At 37.0% G+C, this 25551-nt stretch overlaps 1 protein-coding gene across 2 annotated transcripts in view; it reads right to left on the bottom strand.

Moving 5' to 3' along the window:
* GRID1 (glutamate ionotropic receptor delta type subunit 1) overlaps positions 1–25551 on the bottom strand; it is a 1160974-nt gene that overhangs the window by 330191 nt on the left and 805232 nt on the right. The window lies entirely within an intron of this gene.

Below are 25551 nucleotides of genomic sequence, written 5' to 3'. Positions count from 1 at the left end.
CTGTCATTCAACTTCTGACACATATTCAAATGAAATAATCAGTAATTAAATATGTTTTATGTATTAACTAGAAATGGGATAGGTCTAAGAAAAGGAAGACCAGCATAAATGAGTTAGTGTATTCAAGGATAGTTTCATGGAGAATATAGAATTTGAGTTAAAAAAACTGGCTTAGATTTAAAGAGACTAGAGGGGAGAGTCTGAAGTCTGGAGGGAAGAAGGCCATTCATAGTAGGGGACCAATTTCAGCAAATCATGGACTCAAAATAAGAATGGGGAGGGGGAGGGAAGGAAGTTGAGAGAAGGTTAGCCTGGCTGTGGGTGCATAGTAGAGAGGGGAAGTATGGATGAGAGAGAAAGGAAGGTAAATTTATCATCCCTCTTCAGACTAAGGCTGGTAATCATGTGGATAACTCTTAAATCCCATCAGAAAACCTTTCAAGACATGTTTCTACTCTCCCCAAATCTGTTATTTTCTTTCTTTGTTTCGCGAACACCCATGTACACCTGACAGCTTCACACTGCAGCTGCCCCCAAGGCAACATGGGGACAATTGATGAAAACTCTAATCCAGCTACCCAGAAAAAGAGGGACACTTTCTGAGCACAGTTGGTTTTCAGTGCTGATCGACAATCAAGAGGCATATGTCCCTCGGAGGTTATTTTGGGATGTGTGTACTTTGTGAGATGAATCAGACAAGTGAGTAGGATTTCATAGGGAATATTTGATCAAGACAACAATTCCATTTTGGGCTGACTGTTTTTCAGTGTGGAGAGTGGGGTGGTGGTGTTGAAGATTCTTATCCTATAGAACTCCTTATGCTAGAACACGTTTAAAAGGAGTTTGCTTCAGGCGATCAGAAATGGGGAAGTAAAAAGGGTGGAGAAGGAAAGGACCAATGTCAGAAAACTCAGGATAACTGTCATTCTATCAAGCAGAGGCCCCTCAGAGCTCTGGGATTTCAAATTTCCTGTTCAAAGAAATAGTTCAAACACAAGGGTTTGCTTTGATCATCACATTCCCAAGGTACTCAATTCTTTGGAAATGAAGCAAACAAAGGGATTTGATATTTTAGCGCTATTGCCTTTCCTTGTGGACAGCCATTTAGTAGAGACTAGAGAATATCCAGAGGAAGATGACCGGCAGAGAGAAGGGCCTAGCATTTATTCCACAGGTCATAAACTGAAGGAAGTGGGAAGATATTTAGACTAGAGAAGACTTAGGGGAGAGGAAAGATGTGACTGATCTATTCAAACATGTGAGGGGCTAACCCATGGAAGAAAGATTAGACTAAGAGCAATGACGATAACTTACATAAAGGTAAATGTTGCTTTAATAGAAAGAAAATGTTCCCAATAATAAGATTTATCTAAAAGATGAATGGAAAGCTTCTGGGATAAGAGGGTTCCCCTTTCCTTTAGATCACCAAGCAAAGACTGAGCAACCACTTTTTGGTTATATGGTAACAGGCATTCTCATTGACTTACGGGTTGGACTGGATGGATGCTAAGATATTTTGTGCGTCTGAAATTTTTATAGCTTCAATAAACTGACTGACAAGTGTTTTTCTAAACCTCTTAGTATTGATTCTAAGTGCTATCAGATTTTTTTTTTAAGAAAGGTATATAACATAGTTTATACCCTTAATCAGGTTCCTGCCATCTAACGGTAGAAGCAAGAGAGTAATTATGTGCTAAATGGTGAGTTACATTCTATAAATCCCATTGGAGTTTTAGGGGTGGTTAGGAATGATAAATGTGGATTGTAATCCTCCAGGAAGACTTCATGGAAGAAGTGGGATTTCCTGGAACATACAGACATGGCAGAGTAGAACAGGCATTGTCTTAGAGTCAAGGAATGTGAGACTGAATACTTTCTCTTAAAATAATCCCTGTGATGACCTTAGGTAAATCACTTAACCTTTCCCATTTTCTATTTTTTCATTAGTTAGATGAGCATAACAATACTCACCTGGTTTATCTCATAGACTTATTTAAAGGAGCTTTGTAAGCCTCAAAGTTTTACAAGAAGTCATAAATAAGCCCTAGACAGAATAATGGGCAGGATTAGTATGGTTAAGAGAGAAAAGACCTTCCATTCAGGAGGAGGAATAAGGAAGAGAGAATAAATGGAGTCTACAAAAAGACCAACTTAAGTGGAATGCAGAGGGGAGAGGGGGTAGTGGTGATAATGGCTGGCATTCACAGAGCACCTTAAAGGCAAAGCCCTATAATGATATTATCTCATTTACTCCTCACAACAACCCTGGGGAAAAGGTGATTTTATTTTCCCCATTTTACAGATGAAAAAACTGAGATTGAGAAAAGCTGTGACTTTCCCAGTATTACAAAGCTAGTCTTCCTGATGCTAACTTCAAAGTTGTATTTACTATACCACCTAACTTCCAAAAGAGGAGGAACCTCAGTTGAATGGGGGGAGGGGGGATGAGGCCAGATTAAATACATTCTTGAAAGTCAGAAAGAGGACAAGAGAATGGATGTAGTAGCAATCAGGAGGCTCTGTAGCTTCATGATTAGGATCTGAGCTTGGGGCTTTGGCTCAAAATCTACTACTCTTTTCATTACACAATGCAGCGTATTTGAATAATTTCTGGAGAGAAGAGGAAGACGAATTATGGACTAAATGATCTAGAATGCCTCTAAGGACCCTTCCAGTATGATGACAGTTAGTGTAGATGACTAGATGGCACAGTGGATAGAGTGCTGAATTTGGAGTCAGGAAAACCTGAGTTCAAATCTGGCCTCAGACACTTACTAGATGTGTGACCCTGAGCAAGTCACCTAACTCTTGTGGGCCTCAGTGTCTCTAACTGAAAAATAGGGAAAATAATAAAACCTCTCCCTCGGGGTTGGTGTGAGGATCAAATAAGATAACATTTCCAAAGTACTTAGTATAGTATTAGGTGCTTAATAATTGGAATCTAAGGCCCTTATTAGCTCTAAATTGTATGATCTTCTTCTAATGTTATATCCTAAGAATGAAGGACAGGGAGAGAGTCAGTTTCTGACCAAGAGGGGTGGTCACCCAAGGCAACATAGAAGAAAGGGTGATTTCTTATTTTGGAAAAAGAAACATTTAAAAAAATAATAGGAATATTAATGTCTACTCCAGACTTGCTAAAGAAAGAAATAATAGCACTTGGTGACAAATCAGATGTTAAAGGACAGGCAAGAATAAAGGATACTTCCTAGATTTTTCAGCCTAAAAGCCTGAAAGATTGGTGAAACCCTTTACAGAGTTGAGTCTAAGACGGGAGCAATTTTAGTTGATAAGGAGTCATATGAATCAGGATATCCAGAAGGCAGTTGGAATGATGTGCTTGGAGTGTAGGGTAAAGAGCTCAGGAGAAAGAATTAACCTTTTTGCAAGGAAGTCAATTATTATCACACAATATGCAAGCCACATGTGGACCATATTCATAGTAGGTACAACCATGGACTATGTTTGTGCAAACTGTTCACTCTGAAAGTGTCATTGGTCCTAGCCCATTGACATTCCTTCAGGAGAACCTAGAGACTTTAACAAAAGAAACAAACCAATAATGTTTAAAAAATCACTGTACTTTATTAAGGTCATACTGTAGCTCATACAATGGAAGATGGTTAACTTGAGACATCCAAGATAAGGGAAGGAAGAAGAAAGGTGAGAAAGGATTGTTATTATCCAAAAGATAATGTTATGACCAGATCTCTGGAGGAAACAGGGCAAATGGGTTCTGGGTCTTTGGTGTATTGATCTTTGAAAGAGGAGAAAAGGCAGGGTGAGCCATAATCCAGATGGCAGAAACACTCTTGTGTAGCACACAAGTCACGCCAGGCTCTTGTCCTCTGCTCCAGATATTTGACATGTGGTACCTTGATTATCCCTAATAGCAGGGTCCCAACAGGAATGAAGGAAAAGGCCAGCAATTTTATAAGAAGAGGAAGATTATTACTCAGGGCATCTACTTAACCTCCCACTTATGAAGTCAATGGGCAGGAGACCTCCAATTACTGAACTACATGCCATATTTAAGTTTCTAGAAAGGAAGATTTCAGATATGGTAGATTCCAGAGAAAGTGTGGTGCTAATGGTCAGTAAAAGAGAGAATCATTAAAGCATTAACATTAAGCCTACTGGAGAAAAAATTAGGTCCATGCACACAAAAGCTTAATTCCCCTCTGCTGTGGCTTCCATAGTAGTTGTCATCCATTAGCTCTCACCTGGTATCATCTTTATAAGTCATGGGCAAACCATTATTCTCTCTGAATCTCAAGTTTCCTCATTTTAAAATGGAGATAAATGATTACTAATTGCCTGTAGTTAGCATCTACCTCCCCATGTTATTGTGAGGATACAGAAAGCATTCTGCATATCTTAAAACGCTAGATAAATGTTAGTAATTGTTATTTATAAATGTTAAATTGTTATTACTATTATTATCCACTAAATACAGATTGTCTTCTGCTTCCTTTGGGCCCCTTCCTTCCAGATATGTAAATGAAGGGCTCTTTCTCTCTCTCTCTGTCATTCTAATTGTTTACTATGGAAGAGAGTGCCTGATATAGATTTTATAAACAGTGAGTTCTCATCATTGAATCAAATCCAGTTGTTTTGACCAATAAGGAAACTAATACCCTGAGACATTATCAGACTTGTCAGCAGTTACTCAGATAATGAATGGTGGAGCTAAGATTTGAACTTAAGAATTATTTCATACTTTGGAATCCATCATATTGCATCTGGGTCTCAGACTCAATACAGAGAGACCCAGTAGGACCAAGTTTGACCCTAGTAGATAGGTTAGGGACATTTCTTAGTGATGCTCTCATCTAAATTATGCAGCTTTCTGGAATGAAGTTGAAGTGTGTTTTATAACAAATGTGCTCATAGAATGGGAAAGGGAGAGCTTTTACAAATCTGTCTAGGAGAAAATCCATAACCAAATAAGGGATAGAGGAGATGTTTCTACAAAATATAAAGGCTTATGAATAAACAAAATCAATGTAGCTAGAATAAGATAAGAAACCAGCTGGTAATTGAGGAGGAAATAAGTGATATTTTTACCTAATATTTCTGATAACAATTTGATATCCTAAGAGGATAGATAGATTATATATACACTCATACCTACCCATATATAGTTTACAAATATATGTATGTATGTGTATATATATATCATTTACAAAAGCATGTATGTGCATGTGTGTACATATATACACATATTTGTGTGTTTATATATGTATATAATTTCCCAGTAGAATAGTTATCAAAGAATATGAACACATTATTTCACAATAAGAATTTCAAGCTATCAACAACTATGTTTAAAAGAATAACTAAAATGTTTGAAGGGGAAAGCAACAAATGTTGAAGGGGATGTGGAAAAATCGGTCATTAATTCACTGTTGGTGCAACTGTTTTAAACTATTTTGGAGAACAATCTGGAACTATGCCCAAAGTTATTAAATGGCCTATGCCCCTTGACTCAGCAATAATACTACAGATCTATTTCTCAAGATGATTAGGTAAAAACAAAAAGAACCTATATATTCTAAAATAATTAGAGCAGCTCTTTGTAGTGACAAAGAACTTGAAATTGCAGGAATGCTTGTCAGTTGGGAAATGGCTGAACAAGTTGTGGTATATTTTCATGATGTAATACTAATGTGCAATAAGAAACGACGAGCTCAATGATTTTAGAAAAAACATGGAAAGACTTGCATGATATAATGAAGAACAAAATGAGCAAGACCAAGAGAATGCTGTATATAATAACAGCAGTACAGTTTTAGCAACAACTTTGAGTGGTTAAGTCATTTTGACGATAACTATAAATGACCTATGAAGAAAGATGCTATCTGCATCTAGATAAAAAAGTGATAAATAGATGTATAAAAGTGATAAATAGTATGTATATACTTGTTTTACACACACACATATATACATGTATGTTTGTATACATGTGTGCATACACATACACATATTTCTTTCTAATCATAGTCATCTCTAGGTTGGAAGATGGGAAGAAAAAAGGGAAAAAAAGTTACATGATAACTTTCTTATATATTTAAAATGAATAGCAGGGTGAACATAATAGATTCGCAGTTTCATTTAGCCAAAAAAAAAATCCTAGTCTCTAATAACTAGAGATAAAAATTAAAACAGCTCTGAAGTTTCAGCTCAGTCTCATTAAAGGGTTGAGGATTACAAATAAATTAAAATATTCAGTGTTGGAAGGGCTGAAGGAAACCAGGCATACTAATCCAATGTTGGCAGAGATAGGAATTGGCCCAAGCATTCTAGAAAATCATTTGGAATATTGAGAGAAAAACCATTAAACTGTTAATTTCTTTTGATCCAGGGCTCCCATGACTGGATATATATCCCAAGAAGGACAAAGATAGAAAAAAAGCCCCATTTATATCAAAATATTCATAGCAGCACTGTGTATAATAGGAAGAAACTGGAAAAAAGAGTCGATCATCTGGGGGAATGGCTTAAAATTATAGTATATTAATATAATGCAATATTATTGTGTGATAAAAAGAAGAAATATGAACATGAAGAATTCAGGAAAATGGGAATATTTACATAAGCTGATATTTGGTAATATATAATATATATATGTATATACATATAAAATGAGAATAATATAAAAGGAAACCATATTCTTATTTATTTTAACAATCAATCACCATTTTGGAGAAAAGATGATGAAATATCTCAGAAGAGAGATGGGGTATTAGGGATATGGAATGTGGCATACATTATCATAAAGGGTCACTCTAATCCCTTGGCTTTGCTTCACTGGATATGTCTCTCACAAGAAGAGGTTCAGTGGAGGGGGGATATTAAAAAATAAATTTAGCATTTTAAAAACATGTTTTAAGTGAAATAAAAAGGCAAATATCCTTTCCTATACATATCATCCATACTCAGAACCTCACATGATTTTCTCCCCAATTCCCAATATCAGCCATATCTTCCCAGAGTAATTTCTCTGACTGGGTGTGAGATTGCTTTGACAGGCAAATTTGAAAGGACCAGAGTCAAATCTTCCTCCCCTGAGGCCTCTCCTGTTATGTGTCTTCCTGCAGTGATTAGAGTTTCTTCCCTGTGTCTCTCTACTGGTAATCAGATTCAACGAATCATGGCAACATTGAAGACACATCCCTCAGGAGTACTGAACACCAGACAGATCCCACGCCTCAATCACAGGGACAAGCTAGTCAAGATAACGTTTGTGAAATGATACGCTGCCTGCTTAGCTTATGTGGGCTCTGCTGAAAGTAGCACCTTTCCCATCAGTAAAGGTAGAAGAATAAAAAGAGCTTTTGCAAACACAATGCTACATTCCATCAAACAGCCCCAAAAGGAGTTGATGGAGTACATTTACCTGTCCCTGTGTCCATGTATGTATCTTTTCCTATAATTACATAAATCTAATCATGCACATTCAGATTTGTGATTAAATCAGTGTGGGGCTTCCATATACATCAGGTGTTCTAAACTCTGTGTGTGTGTGTGTGTGTGTGTGCGTGCGCGCGCACATATGTGTGTATGTTATGGACCCAGTCTTATGACAAACCCCTTCTCAGAATAAGTCAGGGCAACAGGAATTTGTTTTAAATGCTTACTACATGCCAGGCACTGTGTTAAGTGATGGGGATACAAATACAAGCAAAATGAAAGGCAGTCCCTGACCTCAAAGAGCTTATATTCTACTGGGGGAAGACAACACATAAAAGGGAATTTAAAAGTTGGGAAGGAGTAGATGAAGGGCAAAGACTCTCTAGAGTAAAAAGAAGAAGAGGAGGAGTAATGAAGGATGGCTGGTCTTGCCTCCATCTAAAAATGGATATTCCAGAAGGAACACACCAATGAGAAAAGGAGGCTATACAGGTGGAGGGATCTCCCAGGTGGGGTGAGAAGGCCATGGCTAAAGAGGAAACTTCCAGAGAATCATGTTTTTAAAGGCATGCAATAAAATCCATAGATTTACAAAGGAAACCAATTATACTGAAATGAAATTATAAAAATATATATTTTTTTTAAAAAGCAAAGTTCAAATATTCGACATTAGGAACCCTTGACATAGACCAGACTCTTTTGAAAACTCATATAATGTCAAAGATGGGCTTTGAGAAGTTGTTGCAGTGGAAGAATTCAGCAACTTATGGAAATGAGGCTCTTGAAACTTATATAGGCTTGTTCTTGCTCTACAGGCATCACTGGCTCACACTCACAGCTTTCCCACTTGAAAGAGCTTACAATCTCTTTCCATTGCCTTAAACATCCCAGCAGCACCTCCATGCCACAATGACAAATAGCAGTAGGATTTTTTTTGGTGGAAGAATGTGAATACAGTCAGCCTATGTTAATACACTAATAATAATGATAAAGGCTCATTGACTGACATTGTCCAGAAGGACATCATTCTGGTATCACTGATGTTTTCCTGACTTTCCCCCTAAACTCTGGCCTCCTTCAAATTTTCCTGGTTTTGATCATTCTCCTTCCTGGTGTCCTGCTTCACAATCTTGGCTTCATCTTTGACTCTTCCCTTCTCTTCATTCCCTATATCCAATCATTTGCCAAGTCTAGGTGACGCTATCACAATGGCTTTCACATCCATTCTCTGCTCTCCTATCATATGGCCTTTGCCTATGTTCAGACCCTTAGTACCTCTGCATAAATGTTATGCATTTTATCTTTATTACATTATTATTATTTATCTTATTATAATATTTTATTTATAAATGTTATCTCATTTTAAGGTTTGTAAGTGGTATATTATACACTACATACACATACATCATATACATACACATATACATACATGTACACATGTAGTTATCCCTTTCACATTATAACTTTCATGATCACAGTTTCAACATATCATGGGTCAGCATAAGAAATTAAATGGGAATTTTTTGGAAGTCTTGTGGAAGCCACAGATGATGTGCAAAGAGCAGCAGATAACACAGAACCTATGACCAAATACCTAACCCAGACTTTACAAAATACTGTAAACGCTTCATAAAAGAAAAAGAAAAATATCAGACTTCTTCTCTGGAATGAAGGGAGGGCCAATAAATTTTACCTGGATTTTCCAGATCACCAGGGACCCCATGACCCTAAACACTACAATGTGGAAGGGAAATTGTAATCTCAGTTGATCTTCATAGCAACAAGGTAAGGGGGGTATAGTTATTCTGATTTTACAGATTAGGAAACTGTAAGCAGAGAGACTAATGATTTTGCTCAAGATCACACAAGTAAGTATCTAAGGGAGAATTCGAACTTCAGGTCCAACTGACTTCCCATCCAACACACTTTCAACATCATTATTCACCTCCACCTTTCTGCTTTCAGCTTCTTACTGGTTCCCTGACATTAAGGCTCTTCTTCCCTTTATAATATACCTCAAGTTACCAGGCTGGATCATTCTACTCTCAAGATGAGAAGTTTCAAGGGTGTTCCTAACTGCTTTGAGGATAAAATAAATACTACTCAGTTTGGAATCCAAGGCCCTTCACAGTCTCGTTTGTAAGATCCTCCTTGTATCTTACTAGATTTATCACATACCAATCACCCTTCCCACATTCTTCATTCAGATAAATCGGCCTCATTGATCTTCCCCATACTTGCCACCTCACCCCCCCCCCCCAACCTCCTGTTACACACACATATAATTCAGAGATGGGACCACTAAAGAGTCAACCTTCTTCCCTAGATCTCTTGAAGTCCACATCGACTCATACTACCTGGAAAACCGAGGTTGTTGTTCATTTCTCCATATTGTGCCTCAGGGCCCTTGCTCTGACTTAGTCCAGGAACCTCTCTGGTTTGCCTAGTAACTTAGTGTCTTCCAGGGAATTCACTGGTTCAGAAATTTAATCTGCTGAAGATTCTTTGTCTCTGCCATTTTCCTGAAGCAAATATTCCCCTGGAGGGGACACCTGGCTGCCCAGGCTTCCTTCCAGAGAACCAAGTCCATTTGCATTGGCCGGCTTCTTTTCCTCTGACCTCCCAGCACTTGTTCTGTCTGTTGGCAGTGTTCCTCTCTAGCCTCCCAACAAAGGGCAAGCCTCAAGGGTAGAGATCAGGTGTGTAAGCTGACTGGTAATCAATCACCTTCGATGTGATGTCAGTGGGACTACAGGGACCCAATACATAGCAAGGAATGCACACTTTGTCAAAGAGGAAGAAGCCCCATCAAGGGAATTTTACACCTGGTTAAGGAAACAAGGAAAAGTCCGTCCAAGAGGCAGGGATGATTTGTATGCCATGGAATGGGGTGAGGTTGACCAGCAACATTCATTAGAATGTACTGCTGTAGAAATTCGAATTATTTTGTTAATATGGTTATTGATGCTCACACAGTGATTGCTTTTATGTGACTGTCATTACTAGCCAAAAAGTCTTATGCTGAATTATCACCATATGGAGTGACCCTGGCTTTTCAAAATCCATGCCATCTGAGAATAAGATATCCATTCATACAGCATAAAAGTTAGTTAGTTTGTTTTTAATGTTGGCACTTCAAAGAATAAACCCCAGTTACGAGGAAATTCACTCAGCTACAGTAGCTTTGGTTCTAAAAATGCAGGATAAGCAAGGCATTTGATGTTGTATACCAATGTAGAAAGAAGACTAAATCCAAATCCCACGTTTATATGGGCAGATGCCCTTGGTCCCTGACAGCGGATAAGAAGTATTTTCCCTGGTCAGAAATCAGAGAATATTCTTATATGAGCAAGGAGGTGGAGCATAGAGTGCTCATACCTATACCTTTCCCATAAGGGATATCCCAGGCCTACAATGAGCTACAGAAATTTATGAGTTAACATTACTTGGTGGGGGAAAATGTTTTATGTCTAGAGAGCCTTAAGAGGATGCCCTCATCCCCAAGCTCCAGTTCTAGAGCCATTAACTGTTATCAAATCAGTTCTACCCTTGTTCTTAGATGGGATGTGTCCCTTCTCGTCCAAAGACCTCCCCCACCCCATCCACAATCTCTTTCCATTCTAAGTAAAACTCCTTGGCCAGCAATCCTATGTATGCTGTCTCTTCCATTAGAATATAAGTTTGTTGATGGCAGAGACTATCTTTGATTTTGCCTTTGTATCCACAGTTCTCAGGAGAGTGTTTAGAATATAAGCATTTTATAATTTTTCATTCATTCATTCATTCATTCATTTATTCATTGGCATCTGGGTGGTGCAGTGGATAAAATATTGGGCCTAGCTTCAGGAAGACCCAAGATGAAATTCAACCTCAGATGTTAGGGTGTAACTCTGGGCAAATCATTTAACCTTTGTTTACTTCAGTTTCTTCATCTGTATTGTGGGAATAATAATAACACCTACCTCACAAGGTTGTTGTGATGATTGAATGAGATAAATGTAAACCACTTAGCACAGTAGTGGGTATGAAGTAAACACGGAAAAGGACAAAGTTATTGATTCATGTCATGAATAAAGGGCTCTTTAAACTATAAACCTCTTGGCCACAGGAAACACTTATCAGATACTTCAGATTCTCAGCTCAACTTCTCCCAGTTTCCAACCCCTGTTAGCAATGAGAAGAATCTGAAGGGTTTTTCCTTGTTGTTGTTTGTTTGTTTGGGTTTTTTGTTTGTTTTGGTTTGCTGTAGTTCTTTTACAAAGAATAAAAAAAATACTCAGCTATAAAGAGAAAAGCTAAACCTCTCAATTCTGAGCTTCTTAGAAAATTTCTCTCAGACATAAGTGTCACCCAGGGAACGACTGAACATCAATTCCCTTGAATGGAAAATTGGTAAGACATCAAACTATTACCATCTATCCAATGTGAATATAAAATGGAAAGGGTCAAAAAGAGACTCCACTGTCAGAAGGCTTATGGCTCTCCTGCCTCACTGTGACTCATAGGATAATTTTGAATAAATGTTTAAGCAAGTTCTTCAAAAATGCATCATGGTATGTGCACCCTCTACCAACTCCATGTCTTAATTAATAGAGTACAGCTCATCCTTATCTAGGAATTTTAGTGGACTACAAACTTCAGATATGTCAATAATAAAATGTAATTTCAAAGGGGAAAAAATAACCAACCAATTCAGTCTTTCCCAGTCTCTCAATTGCTATTGGTCTTCCCCTCTACACTTACCTTATATAGCCATAAGATATGTTCCTAGGTCCATACACATTCTTTCCCATATTAGAATGTGAGCGTATAGATACTATTTTCACTTTCTTTTTGTGAACCCAGTGCATAGCCCCATGCCTGATATTAGTAAGTGCTTAATAAATGCTTAGTGATGTACTGAATGATTGATTATGATAAACTTTTTATATATTTGTGTATATGTTGTCTCCTCCACTAGAGAGTAAGATCACTGAGGTAAAGGAAAGATGCTTACCTCTTTTTTGCATCCAAAGCATTTAGCACAATGCCTAACCCATACTAGGCACTTAATAAATGTTTGTCAAATGAATGAGTGATTAACAAGAAACATGGCTTCTAGGAATAGGTAGCCCTGCTACCCTCTGCCCTAATGAGACCACAGATAGAATATTATGTTATATTTTGGGTCTCATACTTTAGGAAAGACATTAATGAGCTGGAGAATAGGAGAGGAAGGCAATGAGAATGATGAAAGGCCTTAAGTCCCTGGAAATCTTAGGATATTTAGCATGGAGAAGAGAAGGACCGAGGGCCTTGTGATACCTGCTCTCAACTACTTGAAAGGTTGTACTGTGGAGGATGGACTAGGTTTGATTTCTTTGGCTTCAGAAGGCAGCACTAAGCGTTTATGGGAGAAAGTTACAAAGTGGCTTGATTTTAGAAAAGAAAAAAAGGAAAAATATTGTGAAAATGAAACATTATTAAAAATGGAAAGATGTCTTTCATGAGGTCATGGGTTCCCCAATCTCACCCCGACCCTAGCCTTGTCAGATGTCTTCAAGCAAAGCCAACTCACAATTGGATGGTATGAGTAGGTTAGACCAGGGATTATGTTTTGGTATGGTTTTGAGTAGATGGTCACTGAGGTATTTTCTCTTTGGAATCTAAAATTCTGTGAGTCTCATGTGGATTAGTTTATGAGTTACTGGGAACTAAAAAAGGAATCATTCCTTGGTCACCAACATTCTAATAATGAGCTTCTCTGCACTTAACAGGCTTGTCTTTGGACGGTGTACCTAACTGCTCTTTCTTCTTGGGTTTATACTCATGATTATTACTAGGGATTCCTAGAGATTGTGATCTATTGGTATCACCTTAAGGAAACTGGAATCACATCCTCATCATGACGAAGCAAATAAAGGAGAAATGTAGTGGAGGAACTCTGAAGATAGCCCATGGCAAAGTTAGCATTGTCTTCATCTCATAAACACACTTTAATTACTGATTGCAGTGGACCTACCTAATGGTGTCTCTGTACCATGGTCAGGAGCACCATGGAAAAGAGCAAGACATTAGCTCATTGGATCTTTCCCCAGCAAGTACCAAAGAAAAGAAGCATTTTATCAGAAGGTATTAACTCATTGTTTAAGGGAACTAGAATGAACCTCTACTCCATCAAGTAGCAGTCAATTTCAGGTCTGAATCCTTAATAGTTCTCAGTCCCTTTTGATTCTGAATGCCAGTGATGGAACAAAGTACTTGCCTACCAAATCAGGAAGGTTGCCAAGCAAGAGTATATTAGAAATCAATCCAAAATAAGGCAAAACTTCTAAGTGACATAGATAGCTTTGCTATTTCCAGGGTAGCACAAAAGATTTCAAGCTCAGGTCTGAGGTTTGTAATAAATTTCAAGTACACTCGCATGCAAGCATACAACACCAACTGCAGTCCTCTTTGAAGTTCTTTTTGTTCTTTTCTGGGCTTCTCTGATTTCTGGGGTTTGCTATGGTTATACAGAAATAGGTTCCTTTTCTAAAAAAATAAAAAGATGATAAATAATTATTTAGAGAGTCTTCATCTCCAAAAAGGAAATCTACAAAAACTACAGTAGTCCCTGCTCTCAAAGATCCTTCATTCTATCAGAAAGAAAACCTCATATTTCAGTGGATGCAAATGTTTACAAGGTATTTTTTGTGAAATGTGGAGGGGAGGGGATCACAGCTGGAAACATTATAAATAACTCTTGTTGAAGTTGTTGCTTGAGTGGAATTCTGAAGTAAAGGAAGGATTATGAGATGAAGGGGAGGAGTGGGGTGCATTCCAGGCATGGATGAGAGAAAGGTATGGAGGACAGGAGGCAATGGGCTATTATTTATTTAAAAATTGCAAGAAGGCCAGTTTGACTGAATTGAAGAAGTGTGCAGAAAGAATGTACTGTGGAGATATGAAATGCATAAGTTTCTTCTGTAGCTACTCTGTCTCATGAAGCTCAGCTCAGATGGTAGATATTGGAGCCTAGAGAGAAGGAAGAGACTCAGGGGTGGGATGAGTTGGAAATCAAGAAGAAGGAAGAGAAAGAATGAATTGTAAAAGATTATTTCAAGAAATTACTTGTAAAAGCCACTCTGTTACCTTATCACATTATATATATATATATATATATATTATATAATTTATATATTATATGTATTGTTAAGGCTAAATTCTAGGTAGTCTGTCTAAAATATCTCATGGAGTGGTCCACCAATAAATTATAAGCTTTAGCAAGAGTAGACTTTTAAGCATTTATTAAGGAGAATAAGAATTTGGTAAAGAGAGAGAGAAAGGCCTACATTCATCTATCTATTAAAGGGAGAGTGCATTTCTAGCTCCCATTCTTCACCAGAGTCCTCAGGAAGAGTGCGAGTCAGAGCGCCAGGCTCCCCCTTCTTCTTCCTACCAGCAAACGTCACTTCCTGATGCCAAAGAAAAAATGCATGATCTTGCCCTCAAAGACCTTCACCTCTTGGTGGAGTTTTTCTACAATAAGTCTCCAGCAGGTGGCTGGATTTTCTATTCCCCCTCATCACATTCAACAATGAATTATAATTTATTATATTCTTTGAAATCAGTTTCCTTATCCACACCACAAGATGGTCTCTGTAGGTCCAAATCTATTTTACTCCTACAGTATATTATAAGCTGTTTGATTACAAGGGGGCATTTTAATTTTTTTATACCCTTTCATCCCAAAGTGCTTAGTGTTGATTGTGGGCTTGTAGATTTAGATATAGAAGAGTCTTCAGAGATTGTTTAGATGGCTTGAATATACTAGATGTATCATAAATGTTCCTTGAATATTTGAATATTGCTTTGTTTGGGGGAAAGTATACAATTGATGTCCATTAATATAGATAAAAAGTTACTTCATTAATGTGACTCCTTTTTATAGCCATCTTTTTTTTTTCTTATTTCTCCTGGGCAGCAATAATAGGTAATCTCAAACAATATACCATAGGCCAAACTATCAATAATTACAATTATATCCCCTGCCTTCAAGGAGCTTACATTCTATCAGTAGAGGTAATATATATATATATATATATAAAATGAAATGCAAGGTAATTTTTGGAAGGGAGACACCAGCACCTGGAGGTGATCAAGAAAGGCTTAGTGTAGAAGGTAACACTTGAGTTAAGTTTTGAAGTAGTCAACATAGTGTTCAGAAAAGAAGGAGGAGGGGCAGGTAGGTGGCACAGTGGATAGAGCACGGGCCCTTGATTCAGGAGGACCTGAGTTCAAATCCGGCCTCAGACACTTAACACTTACTAGTTGTGTGACACTGGGCAAGTCACTTAACCCCCAATTGCCCCACAAAAAAAAAAATTAAAAAAGAATAGGAGGCAATAATCTTTGAAGACAACAAAGGATGATTTCAGATAGATACATATATATAGATAATAATGCATACATATGTATACATATACACATATACACACTACATAGAGACACACATATAACACTATGTATATATTTGTGTCTAATGGTAGCCATGATGGGGGGGAGAGAAGAACAAGGAAAAAATATATTTACACAATAATTTTGTCATATATTTTAAAAAGAATAGCAAGTTTTACATAATAAATTTGAAGTTTCATCTTTTGTATTATACTGTTATAGAAGTGCTTGTTTCATTCCATAAATTAAAAATTAAATAAGTAAAAAAAATGTTGAAGGGAAAAAAGGATTCTAAGAGGCAGTGCTGATGAAGGGAAAAGATTCTGGGCATGATGATGAGCCAGGGCAATCTTACAGAGACAGGAGAATGAAGGTCTTGTGAGAGGATCAGCAAGAGGACGGCTTGATTAGTCTGCTGAACCCATGAGGGTGATTAATATGGAGAAGAGTATAGAACATGCATGACAATCTCCCAGGATGAGGAGACTTTCCATCCACACAGTAGATGACAGTGTACCCACACTGATGAGATCAAAACTACATCAGTGTCAACATAAGCATTGAAGTACAATAAATAAGCTTATGGACTCCTGGGGAATTTTAAAAATACTCTCACAGAGCCACCTAGGATTGGGGTCTTTCAAAACCACCCCACAGAAGTGGACTGATGGCATTAGAGGTACAAGGTCTGGGCTTCATCCAGTTTGATTCCTAATAGCTACGCAACTTAGAGTATCCCATAAAGTTAGATTTCACCTCTCAGTGGCTTGGTCCCCTTCTCTGTAAAATCAGGATAATAATGCCTACTGTGGTGTGATTGTGAGGAAAGTACATTGTAAACCCTGAAAAAAAAAACCCAGCTATTATTTTCCAGTAAAGACTGAGCGTTTTTATCAAATTGTTTTTTTCATCTTTTACATTTGTGTCAGAACATTATTTCTGAATTGAGTTCCTTTTCCTCTTTCACTCCAAATTATAATCTTCTCTCCTCCCCATATCATAGTGGTTTATTGTTTCCAAGAGCAATCAAGGACCACACCGACGAAAGCAAATAAGTTTTGACATTTGTAGTAGAAAATCCATTAAATTGGTTTAATAATAAATGACATATAAGTAAAAAACTTTAAAGGGCAAGGCAGAACAATTGTATTACAACTTCTATATCACCACCTCCTCAAGCTGACGAAGTATTTTTTTACTATTAATTAACATATTTAAATCAACTTGACATAGATCGCTAACAATATGCTACAATAAATTTTGGTTTATTGCTATTTCTCATCCACATTCCATACGCAGATTATAATTTACTTTTTTGATCAAGGCTTTGTACATCATCATTTAACAAAATAAAGTATAGTTGCTGTAAGAGACAGCATGGTACAATAAAAAAATTCTGGGCTTGGGAAGCAAGAAGATCCAAATTCAGATTTTTCCTCTCTCTCACTCTGACCCCAGACATATCCCATAACCTGTCTGGGCCCTAGGTAACTCCCTAGGATATTTCTTCTTATCACAGATGGGTTTGATCTGCTTTAGTGTTGGGAGTTCCCTACACTAACAGGATTTTAGCTCCTTTGTTTGTCACTAAACATTTATTAGGCATCTGCTCTGTGTCAGACTTTGCGTTAAGTGTTGAGATACAAGGAAAAGCCAAAAAAAAAAAAAAAAAAAGAAAAACAAAAGCCATTCTTGCTTTCTAGAAACTTACAGGTAATAATACATACAAACATACAAACAGATATAAAATATATGTATATAGAAACCTATATACATACACAATTTCTATCAATCTATCTAATTGCAGGAAACTTCAGAAGGAAGGTACTAGGATATTTTCTTGTCTGTAAATGAGAGAATTAGATTAAAATGCTTGTAAGGCCCATCTAGGTCTAAAGGCATGAATTATCAGGAGATCTCTAAATAGAATCAACATTGTTGGCAAACATAGATAGTGGCCATGACCCAATCCTAAATGGTAGACGTGACCAGACCACTTTCTCTCCTTATCTTTAGCACCATTTTGGTGTTTTTATCACAGTGACTGAACCAATGGTGTGGTCATCCTTATTGAGAGCATAAACTGTAATTTACAAGTCCTGCTATGCATAAACTGCTTCCTGGCCTTCAGAGCATTAGTCCCTTTCTAGTCCCTGTATTCCCTGTAAATGCTATTTGTCCATCTTTTAGGATTTCCAATTATAAAATAATGAGTAATCCTAACAATAACAGTAGTAATAATAATAACTCACATATATTATATTATTTACAAAGAGCTTTCTATGTATAATCTCACTTGATTAGGGAGCTGGCTTTTAACAGACTAAGAAACTGAAGATCTAAAAAGCAAAATGATTTGCTAGTAAGTGTCTGATGCAGGATTTGGCTGAGATCATCCTGAATCAAATCCCATGTGTTCTGTCCACTGTTATCTAAAACTAGGTGCTGCTTCCCACAATTAGTGATGCAGACCTTTCCATCCTCAAGTGTCAGATTTCTATTATAAGACAGTCTTTCACCTTTTACAATCCTTGTTCAAAACTGTTCAAAATAGTAATGTCTCAGACAAATAGCCAGCACATCCAGACCTTCACCTTCTTATTTGTCTTCAATGGCCAAGGCATGCATGCTGCTTTTCATTTTTCATCATCTAAAATATCTGTATTATTTTATTGACATAATGATAGGTACTACTACATGGGGAAATCTCCATCTGTTATTATCTAAAAACTAAATCATGATGTCAGCTAACATGTTTTTTGATAAGTTGTTTTGGTTTGTGTTTTTATGCCAAAAATCTAATATTATGGAAGGACAATTCAATTTGTCCTTTTTGGACTCAGAATGTAACTAAAAGAAATGAGTGGAAATTGCAGAGAGAAAGATTTTAGCTTGCTTTGATGAAAGACGTCCTCACATTGCGAGATGTCTCCAAATTGGAATAAATCACCTTGAAAAGTCCCTACTGTTAGAAGTCTCCAAGAAAGGTTGAATGATCCCTTGTCACAGATAATATAGATGAGATTCCCTTTTTAACTGTGGATCAGACTATATGGTCATTTATGATTATGTTGAATGCATTTGTATACCCCTTTCATTGCAATTCAACTTTCCATTTAAATGGAAAACCCAGTCCTTCAAAGCTGTGCTCAAGCTCTACCTCTTCTATGAGACATTTCCCATTCCCCCAAACACTAGTGCCTCCCCATTGAGACTGCCCTGTATTCTCATTCTCATTCTCATTCTCAGTCTCAGTCCCAGTCTCTGTCTCAGCCTCTGTCTCTGTCTCTCTCTCCTGCCCTCCCCATATATGTATATATGGATATATGGATGTATGCAGGCATGCATATATGTGTGTATGTTTCTATATCTATTATATTTTAATTTATATATGTATGTATATGCATGTGTGTATGTATGTACATATATACATATACAAAATAGATATGGATAGACATGTATAAATATAAATATAGATGTGTATGTGTGTATGTATACACACACATACTTATGTAATGGGGGGAAATGGGGTACGGGTGTGGGATAGGGGTTGGGGTTCTTAGCAATTCCTCTTTAAAGAATCACACCCTCTTGCACACAAAAAGTAGTTAGAATAAGGTGGTAGTTAATTTAGGAGCAAAGGAAGGGAAGGGTGGGGGGAGGGAAACCATGAAAGAAATCCTTGGACTTCTCATGGGGAGATTGGCACAAAGCACATGGCTCGGAGGTACCAAATCTCCTCGAACAGGAGACTGGAAGGTACTTTTATAGAGGACTGATGGGGGTGGACCATGTGCCTGTGGAAAGTTCCTTTAGTGAGGGTGGCCCATCCCCCACTGGTGGTAGATGGGGGAATTGGGTGAGGAGTAGAGGACCATCCCCCACTGGTAGTGACTAGAGGAATTGGGTGAGGGGTGGCTACAGATCCCTCTTCAGAACACAAAGGCTGCAGCCACACCCAAATTTATCTCCCCAGGGTAAGGGAAACCAGAATGAAGGGTAGGAATCTGAAGCTAGCTCAGTCAGATTTGGTTCAGTTTATCTCTCTAGGCATTATCTGTCCTCTGATTTACTTTCTCAAGGAGAAGGTTCCATGATGTGCCCCAGAGAACTTCTGGGGTGCTCTGCACCCCATGACACTTGTATGTGTACTTGGACATGTTGTTCCCTCCAAAAGAATAGGAACTCCCAAAGGGAAGGGACTATAGTATTTCAGTTTGCCTTTATGTCCCTATTGCCTAGCACATAGTAGGCATTTGTTTGGGGGGAAATGGGGTATGGGGTTTGGTAGTTAGGGATTGGGGATTTTAGGAATTCCTTCTTAAAGAATTACACCCTCTTGTACACAAAAGCAGTGAAATAAAGATGGTAGTTTATTTAGAGCATGGGGGGGGGAGGGAAACCAGGATAGAATCAGTTGGACGTCTCATGGGGAGATAGTATGGAACAAAGCATGTGGCTCTGAGGTAACATCTCCTCTAGCAGGAGACTGGCAGGTACTTTTATAGAGGACTGATGGGGGGAGGGGTGACCATTTGACTGTGCAAAGTTCCTTTAGTAAGGGAGCACCATCCCCCACTGGTGGTAGCTGGGAGAATTGGGTGAGGGGTGGCTAAGGATCTCTCAAGCCATCTCTCTCTCAGATACAAAGGCTGCAGCCACAACCCAAATTTATCTCCCCAGGGGTAAGGGAGATCAGAATGAAGGGTGGAGGTCCAGAAGCTAGCTCAGTTCAATCTGGTTCAGTTTATCTCTCTAGGCATATCTGTCCTCTGGTTTAGTTTCTCAAGAAGATTCCTTGGTGTACCCCAGAGAACTTCTGTTGGTGCTCTGCACCCTCAACACATTCAATACATTTTTGTCTGATGACTTAAGGCCCCCATAGTCCCTTCTCCACATTTGCAGCGCGCGCTGCGCGCACACACACACACACACACACACACACACACACACACAGATGCATCCTTGCAATCCTGAAGGAGAAGCCTTTACTAGGACGATTTCTTTATTCTGCCAAAGCACTCCGTGTCCAATTTACCTCTATATTTTGCCATCTTAGAATTTTAAAGCTAGACAGACCTCAAAGGGTCAGTCCTTAACAGAAAGTCATTGTACCTGAACCAGGTTTTCAACTTTATAACCACTGAAAAGAGAACCAGCTGAGAAGCATTTAATCTGTAAAGCTACCACATGTCAAATTCAGTTTATACCATCTTTCTAGGACCAAAAAAGGCTATACGGGGGGAAGGGATTTAAAGCCTTTTCAAACATGATAAACAGAAATCTATGTCCAAGAAAAATTCTTACATAATGATGACCATCATCCTCATCATTTAATTTCAAAATGCTAAAGCTTTATTTAGCATTTACTGTATACAAAGTAGTAGTATGCTAGGTTTTAAATGTACAAAGAAACATATGACAGACACCTTACCCTCATGGTAAAGGTCATATAATACAGTCTGCTGTAATTTAGCAGCAAGGTTTGGACTTTAAATTTTAATCTGAACACCTGGATTAAAGTTCTAATATTGTCACACATCAGATTTATAATCTTGGACATTTGGACAGCTCCCCCCCCCCTCCCTCCCCCTCTCTCTCTCTGTCTCTCTGTCTTTCTCTCTGTCTCTCTCTGTCTCTATCTCTCTGTTTCACTGTTTCTCCCTCTCTCTCATGCACACACGTGCACTTGCACACACATGCACACACACACACAATGTCTCTGTCCCTGTTTGTCTCTTTCTCTCTGTCTCTGTTTTTTTTTTCTCTTCCTCTGTCTTTGTCTGTCTCTGACTCTGACTCTCTTTCTCTGTCTCTTTTCTTCCCCAGCCTCCTCTCTCCTCTCATTTGTAAAATGAGGAGATTGTACTTGATGATCTCTGAGATTTCTTCCGGGTCTACACATTCTGAACCGCATTAAGTTTACATATGAGGAAACTGAGGCACAGCAGTTAAATGACTTGTTCAAGGTCACGTTAATGGCAAAGCTGAATAAAAAACTGAATTCTCCCAAATCAGATTCTGATATTCTTTTTTTACTAAAACAAGTTTTTGTTGCTTCTAATTCCCTACCTGGAGTGTTCTCCACTACTGACTTCATTTACATGTGCTTAATCTGTGCTTCAGGTTCACCTCAAGTCTCATCTCTTCCATTAAGCTTTCTTGATGATACTGGCTTTCACTGATCACTCCAATCTTTAAATTGTTTTCTAGTTATCATCGGTATGATACAATTTAGCACCTCATTACGTGACTATGCTATTTTCTCATCCATTTTCCCCCACTTTTCTGTCCTCTACACAACAAAAAGCCACAGGTCTTTTGAATTGTCTGCAACATTTAGCACAATTTTGGACACATAGTAGAAATTCAATAGTTCTTGCTAGCAAAGGATAAATGACATATTCACCAAGGGTATGTCCTTCTTTAAATTCTCATTTTGCCCCAGAAACAAATAACAGCTCATAAACATAGACCCATATATGGTATATCTAAAGATTTTTTCCCTAAGTATTTTCATCCGTGATTCACTACTTTTCTGCAATAAAAAAGGATAGACACTGCCTTTACCATCTAAATTAAGATTCAAATCAATTAACGCATAAGAGACAATAATGTACAGATATAGTGTAGATCTAGGAAAATCAAAGAGAAAGATGAAAAAGAGATTAAGGATTGGACAGAATTGTAGGAAAAATATTATAGTTCTCTGGTGATTATTAAATGGGAACTATGCAGATTATATATATTTTTTCATCTTTGTTTGGCAACTTTACAAATACTAGCGATGTTTTAGGGAATAAAGAATTCAATAAAAAATGCAAAAAAATTAACCCCACAAGTATTGAAAGCAACATTTTGTAAAATGAAAACTATGATGAATATAGGGAATTTTAAAGAATCCACCATTAATGGTAACTAAATAATTAAGTACTAAATATAATTACATTTGGGGGCGGGGGTTGAAGCAATTAGGCTTAAGTGACTTGCCCAGGGTCACACAGCTAGTAAGTGTCTGAGGCCGCATTTGAACTCAGATCCTCCTGAATCCAGGACTGGTGCTTTATCCACTGTGCCCCCTAGTTGCCCGTACATTTTTTAAAAATCATAGAAACAATTATTTTATCAAAGGAATGATGAGAAAATGTCAAAACTTGTGAGACATATCCAAAATAGTCTTTGGTAGAAAAATTCTATTTCTAACCATATTCAACAACAAAAGAGAAAGAAATCAATAAATCAACTTAAAGTAGAAACAAATTAATGAAATAAACACAAAAATAATACATTTGAAAGAAACATGACATAAAATTGAAAGCAACTATTGCTTGGCAAATGAAACTAAGAGATTTTTTAAAGACTAAAATTAGCAAACCATTAGCTAATTTTATTTTTAAAAGAAGAAAACCAAATTATAAAAATGAAGAAAGGGAAATTCATAACACATGGAGAAGAAATAAAGGAATTTGTCACAAATTATTCTACTCAATTACATGACAATAGAACCAAAATCATTTAAAGTGGATTAATATTTACAGAAATATATAATACCCAGATTAATAGAACAAAAATAGAGAGTTTAACAGACTAATCTCAGGAAAAGGAATTGAACAGATAATGTCTTACCAAAAGAAAAAGAAGCAAATGAATTTACAAGCAATTTCCACTTAAGTAGTCAAAGAAAAATAAAAGAAATATTAATAATCCCCTTCCATAATGCAAATAGGACAGGTAGGTGGCACAATGGATAGAGTGCTGGGCCTTGGGTCAAGAGGACCTGAATTCAAATCAGGCCTCAGATACCTAGGAGCTATGTGACCCTGGGCAAGTCACTTAACCCTGTTTGCCTCAGTTTCCTCATCCATAAATTGAGCTGGAGAAGGACATGGCAAACCACTCCGGTATCTTTGTCAAGAAAAACTCAAATGGAATCAAAAAGAGTTAGACAGATGACTAGATAATAACAATGAGGAAAATATGGCCATAGTAACCCAAAGTGGAAAACATAAAGCAGGGAAAAAATATCACCTTTGCTTATGAATATTGATGCAAAATTACCAAATAAACTTAATAAAACACTATAGCAATATGGTTTTATAATAATTGGCTATTACATGAAATGGATTGGTTCATTTTGTGCCTATATTTATACTAAAAACTGCAGAAATAAAAGAAATAGATCAATCTTACAGAAATTATAAGCAAAACAAGATTATATTAAAAATAATATCAATATACGTCCCTGGTTAAATCAATCTATGGAGAAAAAAGACTTTCCCCAAATATATACTTCAATTATGTGTTAAAAAAAAACACTAAAAAGCATAAGGATATATGGAGTTCACCTTGATAGTACAAAACTATAGCTATCTAAAAATAAAGAGCTGGTCTTATTATATTTTAATTTCTTTACTTATTATTCATTAATTATTTTATGTCTTCCCCCAATGTACCAATAAGTTGACAATTTTAAAAAAAGGAAAAGGAATAGGAAACTCATAATGAATTATGCAAAACAAATAAAACAAATTTCCACATTGGCCCTATCAAAAAATCTATGTCTCATTCTGCATTATAAGCCCATTGTTTTTATGGCACAATCTTATACATAAACAGACATTAGAAGGCTTTCACATAAAATCAAGTGTAAAGCAATGATTTCCATCTTTCCCACTATTACTCGGTAGGATTCTAGAAAATATTGAATATAACAATAAAACAAAAAAAAATCAAGATTAAGTATAAATAATTAGAAGGCAAAAAAGTATCTCCATCAGTAAATGATTATTTCAATTCAGAGAATCCTATATCATTTTGTGTATATGGGTAAGGATATGGGTATGTATGTGTGTATGTGCATATACAATTAACAACTTCATTCAGGTAACAAAATATAAAATAAAATCCAAAATTTATCAGACTTCATCTTACGAAATAAAAAGCCAGCTAAGTGGTGCAGCTAGGTGGTGCAGTGGATAGATCACTGACCCTGGATTCAGGAGGTCCTGAGTTCAAATCCAGCCTCAGACACTTAACAATTACTAGCTGTGTGACTCTGGGCAAGTCACTTAACCCCAATTGCCTCACCCCCCCTCCCCCAAAAAAATAGCCAGCTGAAAGAAAAACCAAAAAAAATAATATTTTTTAAAACTACAAAATATATAAAATATATGGGCTAAAACACCTACCATTAACTAGACATTCTCTTATGAGAAAGAGAGACATGGAAAATCCTATCACTGACTCTAAAATGTAAATTTCAATACACATAGGGTTTAAGTGGTTTATTTTCTTTTCAATTAGTGGTAAAGGAAAACTACTAACTCAGATTTGGGGAACCAATGCTTTCCACAAACATAATTGTAAAAGTGTAAGGTATTTTAATATTGTATATCAGAAAAGAAGATTAAGCTGTCCAGAATTTATAAATTAATGTATATACAGTCTTTTTAAAGGAGTTTTCAAAATCATTTGGTATCTTTGAAACAAAGTTGCATTTTAATTATTTAAGTTATGTGAAAAAGTATATGATGAATTGCTTTTAAAAGGTCATTTAAAAAAATCCTTGGGTCAGTTTCGTTCTAGCTGTTATCCTTTGCTTAATTATGCTTTGAGGTTATTTTAAAATTGGATTTAGGGGCACAATGTGCAAGAGTTTCATTTTTGTAAGGTAAGCAAGAGGTTATTTATAATAAGCACATAGTATCTATGCAGTATAGC

The sequence above is a fragment of the Dromiciops gliroides genome, chromosome 2 (assembly GCF_019393635.1).
Source record: "Dromiciops gliroides isolate mDroGli1 chromosome 2, mDroGli1.pri, whole genome shotgun sequence".
Taxonomy (NCBI): domain Eukaryota; kingdom Metazoa; phylum Chordata; class Mammalia; order Microbiotheria; family Microbiotheriidae; genus Dromiciops; species Dromiciops gliroides.
The sequence above is the reverse complement of the archived record's forward strand: the minus strand, read 5'-3'. Positions and strand labels throughout refer to the sequence as shown.